Source organism: Sylvia atricapilla, chromosome 16 (genome assembly GCF_009819655.1).
Source record: "Sylvia atricapilla isolate bSylAtr1 chromosome 16, bSylAtr1.pri, whole genome shotgun sequence".
Classification (NCBI taxonomy): domain Eukaryota; kingdom Metazoa; phylum Chordata; class Aves; order Passeriformes; family Sylviidae; genus Sylvia; species Sylvia atricapilla.
In genome coordinates, this window is record NC_089155.1 from 13,397,738 (window position 1) to 13,410,302 (window position 12,565).

General features: G+C 44.1%; 1 protein-coding gene across 1 annotated transcript in view; it reads right to left on the reverse strand.

Moving 5' to 3' along the window:
- The window catches only part of TSHZ2 (teashirt zinc finger homeobox 2), a 207,081-nt gene that overhangs the window by 46,968 nt on the left and 147,548 nt on the right, over window positions 1-12,565 (reverse strand). The window lies entirely within an intron of this gene.

The following is a 12,565-nucleotide window of genomic DNA, read 5'->3' on the forward strand; positions in this document are numbered from 1 at the left end:
TGGTAAGCTCTAAGGGACATTTAAGGTCCTTACAAGAATGATTTCCTGGAGTAAAATATCAAAAGTGAAGTCTCGGTGCTGCTGAAGTAGATGGGAAAACTCTGATTTGCCTCAGTAGTGAAGGAAAGATTTCACTGAAAACTGTAAGGCTAAAAAAGCAACTGAAAATTTGAACACTAAATTTAGCTTTACACTAAAAAAGAACACTAAACGGCAAGTGCTCCTTGCCTCAGGATCCTTCCAGCTGTGAAACAAAACGTCAAAGTTTTGGTGGAAACCAGGAAAAGGAAAAAAAAAAAAAAAAAAAAAAAAAAAAAAAAAAAAAAAAAAAGAGTTGAAAATCCAATTTCTCATTGAGAAATGTTTACATGGGAAATTTTCAATCAGGAGAATTTCTGCTACAGTCTCTGCCCAGGCCAGTGCAATTGCTGCCTGTCTGCAGTCCCTCACACAGAAATAGATCCCCTACAGCTCTGGGTCTTACAGCTCCCAGATTGGGGCCGTTCCCCAAGAGTTTTTGATCCACAGAAATGTTTGTCATCAGCTAAAACCAGAACAACCATTCCAGACTGACTCAGAGTAAAAGGTATTTTGGAGCACAATGTGAAAAGAGAGTGTGAAAAGGAAAAATAGAGAAAGAGAGAGGAGAGAAAAGGGAGAGAGAGAGGAGGAAAATAAAGAGGCTGGAGGGATTATTCCAGAGAAATTAAAATAGCTTGAGTGATACACGTTCCACACATTTGCTGAGTTTTGTTCAGCACGGAATGTTCTCCAGCTGCTGGAGCAGCAACTCGAGTCAGAGACATTTCACCTACAGAAAATTGCTTAAATATATTTATATCAACATATACCAGCCCATATTTATATACCTATGTACACACATGGCTTTGGCTGAGGATTTTGGTAGAGATACCTCTGGATATCACCTCCAAAAAAAAAAAAAAACCCAAAAACAATCTCTACAGCAGAACATCTGCACTTGCTATTCCAGATAGAGACACCCAGGAGAGCATAAATTTCCCTGAATAGATGTATTGTTTTACCATTTATTTCCTCACTTCCTCAAGACGCCTGCTCATCTGAATTTCCAATAGCTGAGCTGTATTTGGTGTGTGCACGGTTCCCCTTCGCTACACCGGGAGCAGATTAGTGCTCGTTCGCCTCTTTCCTTGCTTCTCTTCAGATCGTTACACATGACAAAACAACTGTCCTAATTACAGCAAGTGTTCCCAGCTCTGTCACCGTGACAATTACTGCAATGAGGGCTCAATATCTGCAGCAGACAGTAAAGTATTACTGCAGTTGTGTTTGATAGTGCTCAATTGTCCCCTGGAGGATTCTCCCGAGCGGGTTTTGCCAGTGGGGTGAGGCTCCCCCCTGTTCTCTGCCCAAGGGGATTTTGCTAACAGGGTTCCAAAGGTGACACCGAGGTGACAAAGGTGCAGTTTTGGGGGTCCAGGTGAGAGAATTGGGAGACACGGGTGGGGTTTTTCCCACTCACACCGATCCCTTCCCCACGACACCAAGGAGGGATTTTGGAGACATTCCCTCCTTTCTCCTGCAGGCAGCCTGACAAGCTGACATTAATCCAGATGGGGTAAAAGGGCAGACCCAAAGCCATCCCTTCCAAAAATCCCATCCCTGCCCTCCCTGTGTCCCTGAGGAGCTGCAGAGCTGCTGGCACAGCCGTGGCTCCCCTGCTCCTGGAGGATTTCTCCTGTTTGTCTGTTTGTTTGCTCACTGAATGGTCCCTCCAGACCCTGCAGGGTGTCCCTGCTCTGACATCCCTCCCCAGGGATGCTGGACACCTCTGACCCCTCTTGCCTCCCCTGTCAGCCCACCAGACGAGGGGTTTAGCTCTTTCCAAAGGCAACGTCTTGACCTACACCACATCCCCTTCATCCTAAGTGACGAAGATGATGTTCTCTGCATTTATAGTCCATTATGTTCCTGAAAGTTGATTCGTTCAAATGTTCTCCTTTTAAAGCCCATCAACAATGCAGAACCAGGAGCTGTGCACCCATCTCACTTGACCAGAAACAGCCCTAATATTGAATATTGATCATGGAAGGTTAATGCTGCCACAGTAAGCCTGGCATGACCTGACCAGCGTACTTAAAGTCTGGATTTCTAATTTGCCTTGGTCAGGAATAAAGCAATAGCTTATTTACCAGATAACATCTTTATTATAAGCATCTTGCACAGCCTTTCCACTTCAGCCCACAAGGGTTTCTTCTGCTCTTGGCATGGATCAATGAAGTCAATATTTCTGACTGCAAAGCTTTGTATGACTTACACATATTTAAAAGGATAAATCCCAATCAACAACTCCTCTGCTTGAACATAACCATTATAATCCTTATCTTTGATCCTCTGGGCTACAGCAAGCAGGGAGAGGAAGGAGTACAACTCTCCAGCTCTCAGGAAATAGTTATGATGACAGCAGGAGATAAACAACGTTGCCTGGCTTTGCTGGCTGGAATTTCTCCAGCAAAACCAGTGAGTGGTGCTGCAGTTTCATGAGTCCAAAGTGGCCAGCGAGGGCCTCCAACTGGTGTGACAACCCCTGAGGTGCCAAAACGTGCAAAAAGCCCTGGAGCCAAGCTCCTGAACCTCCCCAGCACGGAGATTTTACAGGAGATTTGTTTCACACGTGGGGAAGTCGCGGCGTATTAGAATAATACCTTCATGATGATATTCCCATTAAAGGGAGGGGAAGGGGGTCAGAGCCACAGCTCCATTGAGCACAACTCGACTTTTTTACCAGATGAGATGAGGTCCCATAAATCAAGCTGGGGAGCTGCCTAAGTTGTGTTGAGGGAGTTGGATTTAATCACTCTGAGGCTTGTTTCAGCCCTGTGAATTTCGAATGCTACAAGCAGCCTTTCTTCAGCATATGGAGGCCACAGAAGTTCAAAGCAAGCACATTTCAACAGGAGGGTTTCACTTTGGAGGGTTAAGTTGTTGGCCAGCCCCAACATTTTGCTGCTACACCACCAAATCCCACTAACACAGATGCTGCCTGTTCTGCCAAAAGAGTGGTTTCAGCAGTGAAGTTTTTTGCTAATTCCCTAAATGAAATAAGCTCTATCAGCAAAATCACTTTGGTTTAGTAGAGCTGAACCTGTGCTGAAGGTTGTGCCAACATAGAAGCACTGTAAAAAATAAAAAGAATGACAACCCTAACCAAAATTATTGTGCTGACAAAAGGTTTTACTGACTTTAAGGGTTCCTTTGGAAAAAATGTTACCAGAAAAGTCAAGTAGGGAAAAGAGAAAGGCAAACAGGGTGGGAGGGCAGGGAAAAGAATGAAAAAAGGGCTCCTTTTGGCCCAGTAGTCAAAGTATTTTCTGAAGTTCTTGCTTTGCTCTGGAAACAGCCAAACAACTTCAAAAGGCGTGTTTGTTTTCTTGAGAGATCCGCGAGATCTGCTGATACAGTGCCACGTGTCCCAGCCCCACTCACTCCCAGCCGGGGTCAGAGAAGCTCCTCCATGGGAAAAGGACACGAGGAAAGGAGCAGCCCCTTGTCCTCAGCAAGGCTTTCATCAGAGCTTCGAACTAAACTGAGCAATTGCCAAGAGGGGCAGCAGCAGAGCCCAGGAAATCCGCCCTGGGTTTGGTTTGCAGGGGCACACTCAGACAAACCCCACTCGGGTTCCTCTGTGCACCCAAGAGAAGAACAAAACAGCAACTTGTAATTAGTTTTGTTATTTTTTTTTTTCTTTTAAATGTCTCCATTTCTCATCGAGTTTACACTTTTATAGGCAGGAAAACTTTTCTCTTCTGCAGAGAGCTTCCAAAATGGTCTGTGCTCAAGTTATTTCACACATACTACACTGACACTTTCCATACTATGTGAATATCAGCATCTGAACATTGGGGCATCTCCTCACTATTTGCATTTATAGCAGACTTTGGAAGATTGAGTTATAAAAAAAAAAGAGGCTGTCTTTGAGTCAAGCTTAGTCGAAACTGCTCAACGAGGTAACAGTTCTCAAAACTGCAACCATAAACCAGATAGCCCTCGAAAAAAAAAAGGAAAAAAAGAAACAGCAGAGAGAAATCAAATTGTATGGACATCTTGTGCAGAGATTATTTCTTAATGTGAGTATGTAAAGTGCTCAGCAGAATGGATGTTCCCACTGCAGCGCAAACCGTGAGAATAATTTATCACAGAAAACTCCAGATCTGAGGGGAAGGAGGGAACGGGGTCTGCAGAGTGAAAAGCTCCTCTGGCCTAATCTCTGTCCTTGTCCCAAGGAAGGAATTTCAGCGCTGAAGCTGCAGAGAACAGCAGCAAAAGAAGAAATAATTCTGGTTGATTTTCAGCTCCATTTCTTGAGCCTCTCTCTTGCCATTAATTGGGAATTTTGGCAGATCACAGAGCCAATCAAAGAGATTTTGTCACCAGTGTTATTTTGCCTTACCAGGACGTTATGGCCTCAGAAACATTCCTTATGACATAGAAAAAACGTTTCCCCTCTGGCTCAAACACCCAAATGATTGTTGATCAGAAGGACAGAACCCAGCAATGCTCACGTGCTGCACAGACCAAGTTTCTTTGTCATGCAGACTGTTCTCAGAAATTAATTTATGCCAAAGGTTGCCTGAATTGAGTAGGAAGTTTTACATCTGTTTCAGGGTTGAAAAACAGAAAGGAAGGGAGGAAAAGCAGAATAAAGCCACACTGCCTTAGCAAAGCCAAGGGCAGGGTCAGACACAGCTCCCTGCAGGCTCCTCTTCCATTAAAAAGAAAAAAAAAGAAAAAAAAAAGTTATTTTTGAGCTATAAATTGCAGGAGGAAGGTAAGGATTTGACAAAGGAAACCAGACTCCGGTTAATTTTAAGGAAATGAACATTTTCGAGAAACCTGATAGATCCTGGCCACATGTTGAACACCATGCAGGGCCCTGTTTTTCTATAGCTACAATAAAAAAATAATTAAAAAAAAGAAAAAAAAAAAGTGTTTTTCTGGAGACCTGTTGCAGACAATGCTCCCTTCTGGCAACGCAGCCCCCGCTCCTGCTGCCTCCCACACGTGGCATGTGCCTCTGTGTGTGTGTTTGCAGATGCACTTCTCTCTCTCATTTTTATTTATTTGCCTCAACAGCGTGGGCAGAAAGTGAATCCAGAGATTTTGGCTCCTTTAGCTCCACGTTGCAGCTCTTTTATCTCATCCCTGAGCCTTCCTCACAAGGAGCTGGCACGGTGCAGCCACGTGGCTTGGAGTGGAATTAGGGGGAAAAAAGAGAAACCCTGAAGCTCAGGAAGAGTTTTCACTCTGCCCATGCCTTGGATTGCACCTCGAAAATCCCAGGGTGTCATTTCTGAGGGGCTCCAACTCTGATCCAATGTCACTTGTAACAAGGTATTAATAGAGAACAGTGACTTGACCCAAAAGTTATTAAAATAGACATCATGAAAAATATCTGGGAGTTGAAAAGCAGAAGTGATCCAGTGGCTGCAGACACAATAAAAAAGCCTTTGAAAATGCCCTAAAGCCAAATATATATTTTTGAAACTGCAAGTTTTACCCATTTTTTTTTATCTTGGAAGAAAAAAAAAATAAATCTCTATGACCTTAGGGCACAACAAATACATTAGGCATAGATAATTTCTAAGTGTTTCTGGCCTTTTTTAGGGAAACATCAATTTTTGCTGTTTGCAAGAACTCATTTTTGGCCACACACAAACCTCCTGCCTCACCCCAAAAGATCCTTTTGCTTCTCTCCTTATCCTTAAAAACCACAACTTCTGAAAAACCCCAACTGTGCAAAGGCTCAGGTACGAGACCACGGGAATTGTGCAGATCAGCAGGCCCAGGATTGCACGGTGGTGTTCCCTGGAGCACACACAGCCAGGAGGAGGTGTGACCCAGTGGGATGGCAGCCAGCCCTTCTCCAGAGCCCTGGAAACTCGGGGAGGGCAGAGCTGAGCTCACAAACCCTATCCTCCATCAGGGGGATGATGCAGGGCTCAGCCCCTGCCAGAGCAGCCACCTGGGTTTTGGCTGCCTTGGAGCATCAGCAGAGCAAACCTGCCCAAAACACTGCGCAGACCTACCCCAAAAATACCTTTTGCATTTAACTCCATCAAATCTGCCCCAAATACCACATAGAGTTACCCAAAAATACCTTCTGTACTCCAGCAAACCTGCCCAAAACACCACACAGAACTACCTCAAAAATACCTTTTGTACTCCAGCAAACCTGCCCAAAACAGCACACAGAACTACCCCCCAAAAATACCTTCTGTACTCCAGCAAACCTGCCCAAAAATCCACACAGAACTACCCCCCAAAAATACCTTTTGTACTCCAGCAAACCTGCCCAAAACAGCACACAGAACTACCCAAAAATACCTTCTGTACTCCAGCAAACCTGCCCAAAACACTGCACAGAACTACCCCAAAAAAAACCCTTCTGCACTTCAGCAAACCTGCCCAAAACACCACCCAAAAAGTACCTTTTGCATTTAACTCCTGCCATGCTCAGAGCTCTCATTAGCAGCAAGATGAATAACTTGGGTAAAACACCTTGAAAAACGCTCAGGTTGAACTAAGTGAAAGCCAATTCTTAAATATTTCCAAAGTTCTCAAGATGAGCCACTTCTGGTCCATTTTTCCCCCCATCACAATCATTTATCACTCAGATTTTGGCTTTTAGGGTGAGATTCTCTGTTTTCAGCAAGGCAAGATTTTAGAAGGAGCAGGGGAAGGGGATTGTTGTTCCTGAGGAGAAAAGTCTGGGGCTGCTCCTCAGGGTTGGGAAATCCCAGATGTTTTTCTCCTCTGGCAGAGCACAAGGCAGCCCCAAATCTCACCCTGAAAACTCTGGTTTGGTGTAACTCTGATCACCAAATCACCTCTGGGAGTTTCTGCATCCAGCCCATCACATCAGTGTAACAACAGCATCCCAAAAAATCCAACCATGGGTAAAATCCTCATGGCTTTTCACAAACCATCAACAATCACACGGGCAGGGGCGACCCTACACCAACACATCCATTGGCTCCAGCTTGGAAACCACAACAAAAAGAGGCTAAAAGTGCCCAAAAGTCCCGTTTCAAACAGAAAATGTGACAGTCAGAGCTCGGAGTGAGGCTTACCAGGGCTCCCAGTGAATACACCAAACCTGTTCTCCACGGGGGAAGCAGGGGCAGGATTTTTTGGCTCACCTCTTTGCCCGGGATAAATAAATTCCCAATCACACCTGGAACCTTTAAAAGCTGCTCAGTGATTTTTGTAAAAGGCTGTGTAAGGAAGGGAAAAGCAGCTAAATTCCTAATGGGAGAGATTCCTTCTGTAAATACCTCCCGGGAAGAGAGTGGAAAATAAAACTTTCAAATGGCCAATACATAAATAAACCAACACCCTATAACCACTTGAAAATGTCTTTTTAAACTTTTTTTTTCTTTAAATACTGCTGATGAGCTTAAAATGAAAGAAAACACCGGCCTTGGAAGGAAAAAAAAAAAAAAAGTACACTTTTCAAAAAAACCTGTTTGTCTAATCGAGAAGCTGCTTCTCTAATTAAGCAATTAAGGCTCAGCAAGGCAGACGTTATCATCACATAAAGGTCATTTCAAATGAAGAGGAGCTGAAAAAACACAGTTGTCGGAGAGTTTTGTGAATGATCTCCTTATGACGGAGCCGAGGATGACTCCTCGGAGTTTTTGGGTTGTCTTGAGCCCGGAGTGAGTGGTAGGGTCTGCTCTGGAGTCTGATTCTTTCCTTCTCCCTCCAGTGGCAATCCCAGCCAGAGGAGCTGTGCTGGATTTACACCTCGGAGTAAGGAGGCAATGAGGGCACTCACACCCTGCTCTGGTCCATCCCCTGGTGCTGTTGGTGCCCAGCTGCCTGGGGATGCTGAAACCCTGAGATGCACCAAATCCTGCATCATCCCACAGGACAGAAACTGATGCCTTGGAAAGCTGACTGAAACAGAGCCCGGACAGAGCTAGAGAATAAAACAGGTATTTATTGAAAGAAGCCCAGGCCGAGGGGATATGAACAGGTTTAAATAGATCTGATGTGATAATTAATGTCCAGCGAGGAAAGAGGAGGGACAAAACATAAAAAAACAGTTTCCACTTTTATTTTAAGCTCTTTTGACAGATGGGAATATTTTCTGTTATGCTACTTGTGGTTTGGGTAATGAGATTAGGCCTTGCATAGCAGGAAGCAGAATTAACTTTGTTTACTTAAAGTGACACCGTCAGCTTGGAAAATCACATTTCCATCTGAAATGCAGTGCCTACTATCATCACAAATAACCCTTGAGCTCATGATAACTAAAGGAGATTAGAGATGAAAAGAACATGTTTCTCTCCTCCCTGTATTTTTTATTTTTTTAGCTACACTTGGTTCACAGCTGAGGGCAGTGCCTGCAGCAGAGTCCCCAGAACTGTCCCTGTGCCCTGCACTGCTCAAGGTGCAGGAGGGAACAACAGGCTGGAGGTGAGAGGGAAAGACGATGGGAAAAACCCAGCTGGTCTCAGGCATCCTGAAAAAATACCTCCCTAAGGGCAATTGGTGTGGCAGGAATAAAATTTAAAAAAAGACCAAACAACATAGCAGCACTTTAAAATGCGTTTAACATTGGGTATACACCGAAATTAAAATTGAAAAAAAAAAAAAAAAAAAAAGGAGTGGAATTTGTAGAAGCTGGCTGATTATAAATGTCCCTTAGCACTGGCCCCTGAGTGACCTCCACTGGTAGGGCTCTAAAAAATTGGGTGTTATCAGCTGCTGCATCACACCCAGGCAGCAGGATGGATCCTTGGGCACAGCCAGGGAGAAGAGGGAAAGGATTTACAGCAGGAGATTTCCTGAATAACCACCTGAAGCATTGGGATGTGCATGTGTTAGATGTACATTGAACAGGCTTGCACACCCACCAGGGAAAACTGAGAGGGGAAAGGGTGAACTGAGTCCTCTCTGCTGCTCCTATAAACTGGGGGCAATAATCAGAGGTGATGAGGACCCTGAGGCTGCTCCTGGTGCTTCCCCTGGCAGCTCCTGGTGGTGTTGGTGTGCTGTGACCCTGGCAGTGTTCCCACAGCCAGGAAATAAATGCCTCCTCTCTGGCACAGGCACTGCTGCTTCGTGTCAGCCAGTGACAGGTAAAGAGAAAAATCTGGGCCCAGCACGGAGATGGATCCAAAATATATAAATAACCAATTAGGAGAAAATATTAATAAAAATATTGTAACAGATCCCAATCTGCTGCCGAGTACCAATTGCCAGTAATAATCTCTATGGTAACTGAACTCTCTTTGGCCTCTCTCTGTATGCAACTAGTGTTTTATGTTGGGTTTTTTTCCCCCTATTTTCATGGAAAGTTTTCAAAACTGGTTTAAATATTATGATATTTTCCTCTTCAAGTGCTAAGTGGGAGAAGTACTGACTTGGTGTCAGTCTCTAAGCAGATTTTCCCTTCCTTCCACGACTGCCTTAGAGGTGACTTTTGGGAGGCCACTGACTGGAAGTTCTGTTCAAACACAAAACAGGAGAAGGAGGTTTTCCAAATCTAAGAGGTCAAAATATTGCCCAGGAGCAGAGAAACTGATTGGGAAGAAATAAAAACAAACTATGTAAAGATGTTGCTTTCAGTAGCTGGAGAAAGTCTACTTTTTTCTTTTTTTTTACTCTACATTTCTTTGATTTTTTAAATTTTAGTTTTTTTAGCTTTTATTGTTACCTGGCTGCACTATTCTCTTCTTGCCAGAAGCTCTTTTGTGATCCCAGCAGCATTTCTGAGCCCTGGGTGTTCCCCTCTCCCAGCCTGCTCCTGCTTTGGCGACTGGATCCAAAGGAAGCATCACCTTTGGAGGCAGAATCCCCCAGGAAATATTTGTTGTGTTACATCACAGCTGAGGGGGAAGGTTTGAAGGGAGAACACACAGAGTCCTGTCAAACCCTGGCTACTCAGCTTCTCCTCACTACAGCACAAATAGTTATAACACAGTTTTTAGTGGAAATATCCACTTCACTTTATTCTGTCTGGCTTTTTAAGCTGTAACTCTGTTATGGCAAAAGATCCCAAATGAGGGAGTTTGGAATTAGATGCAACCTCTGAGTGAGGAAATGATCTTGAATTCCATTTTGAAAAACTTCAGAAATGGCCATGTGAGCAGTGCTCTCTCTTTGCCTTTAAAGCTCAGGTTTCTTTTTAGAGACAGAGAACATTTAGGTGCTGAAGGATCACGTAAAATCCCTGTGGAATTTCATGTTTGGAGGTGCTGGATAAATCAGAGTAATTTTGCAGCTCTTGCTCCTTTCTACAACAGCCCAAATCAGGACCTTGGAGCTGAAGTTTTGGACTGGTCTAAAAAGATGGAGCTGGATTCAGATCCAGATCTGAATTTCCTAGTGGTTGCCTGTCTTCCATCTGTTTGTATTTGGATGTCTCTTAGGATATAAGCAGCAGTTCTGGAGTGTCACACATGAATAAAGTGGATAATTATAAAATTAAAAGATATAACATGCTTCTAGGGGAGATAAGACTACAATTAAAGAGTATAAACAAAGCTGAGTCTGATGTTCAGACTGATATATTTATTCATTAAATGTAATAACATAAACAAGACTATTAACTGTCATATTTTAATGATACTGTACCCTGCAAAACGTACTCAGGAAAAAGTCCTGTTGACTTCAATAGCAATGCCACATAAATTTAAATCATGGCTGCAGTAAAACAAAATGCCATCGTTGTTACTGAAGATTAGTTGTTGTAAATATCCCAAAATGTTCAAAACCCACAAACCTGTAACTCACTGAACTGAGGCTGGGCTCAAATGTTTTTTTCTGTAAATGTGAAGGAAGCCAGTGGGCAATGCAGAAACCTGTTCCCCAGATAACTGAAATTCAGTATTCCCAAGAGGGGAAAACAGCCAGGCAAAGCTGCTGTCTATCCCATGTCTTTCTGGAAAACACTGGACATATTTTTGCCCAGGAGATGGCAAAATTTGGGCAAATGTCACTTCATATCAGCAGTGTTAAGATCAGATTCTGACCTTTTTAAATATTGTTAACAGTCAGCAAGAGAGGAAGCCTTACAGCAAAGATTTCTATCTGGGAAATATGCAAGAACTTGCTTGGGGTATGTAAAAAGCCAGTCTGGAAGGAATAAAAAAAAAATAGAAAAAAAAAAAGAGTTTCAAGAATTCTCCCTTGCTGCAACAGCATCAGTGCCAAGAAGATGTAAAATAGGACCAACAATTCATCCAGGGCACCAGGCAGGGCAGGGGCAGCTCTGGTGTGAGCAGCACGAGCAGAGGTGACCTTCAGAGGGGCCTGGGCCCAAGTTTGTGACCTGCGTGTGCCCGGGGAGTGACAATGTCACAGGCTCCCTGGCAGAATCCCCGGCACATTCCCTGGAGCTCCGCTCCGCGCCACTTGAAGTGCCGAGAAAACGAGCGCTCGCTGTGCCATGGCAAAGGCCACTGGTTGCCTCTTTACTGAGCCTCATACATATGGTGAAAACATATTGACTAATTACTTGCCATTTTCAAAAAACTGAATCCACTCCAAAGCCAGGCCCAGGATGATAGAAGGAGGCAGAGAACGGAGGGTAAGGGCTGGGGGAACGGGGAGGGGGAACAGCCCAACTCCGTGACTGCTCATCCCTTATTCAACATCTGCTTGGAAATATGCAGAGGAACAACATCTCCCTGCTCCGAACTGCTTAATGAAAAGCAGGAAATTAATGCACCTGATTAGCACAGCTGTTCAAAACAGAGACTGGCTGAAGTTCACAGACAGAATCAGACCCAGCCTGCTGCCGCACAGGAGCAGCACAAGGCTGGGGTTCAGCTCCGTGCTGCTCAGTTTCCCCAGTTTTCCAGGATTCTGGGAAGTGCCCCAGGGAAGCAGGGGAGAGCCATGGCGATGAAGCACTTTGAAGGAGACGGATTAAAGGGGAGCTGGATTGAAGGGGTGAGCATGGAGAGAGAGTCACCAAGCCACAATTCCCGTTTTGCTTTTCCAAACGCCAGCAGCCCCTCCCGGCACGGAGCCCTGACAGGATCCCCCAGCACAGCCTTCACAGGAGCCTTTTTAGTGCCACCTGACTGCCAACACCTCGGAGCCCTGACAAACCAGTCCACCCAGCTGATGAGGAATCCTCCCTAAGTAGTGGGACGAACGTTTGACAAGTTAATTTCAAGGTAGCTCATGGAGTAGAAGCAACGGAGAGCTACACAACTGTAAAAAAAAAAAAAAAAAAAAAAAAAGAGAAATGTTGCTGGATAAATTCTGCCAGTAATGGATGTGTTACAGAAAATACACTTAAAATTCAAGCCCTTTGTATTAGAAGACAGGTTCTTTGGTTTCGGAGTAGGAATTGTGAGGGCTCACTGGAGCTGGGGTTAACAGGAGGACAATTACTGCTATTAGAGTTTTATGATTATGAAACTTGTGCTCCTGTATCCCCAGTTTAGAAATAATAGGAAATGCTACAGATGACTTTTATAAAATCAAGTCGATTTATATAGGGGAAAAAAAATCAATAATTATTCTCTTTTATTTTTCCTTTAAATCATGCAGATAATAGAAATCA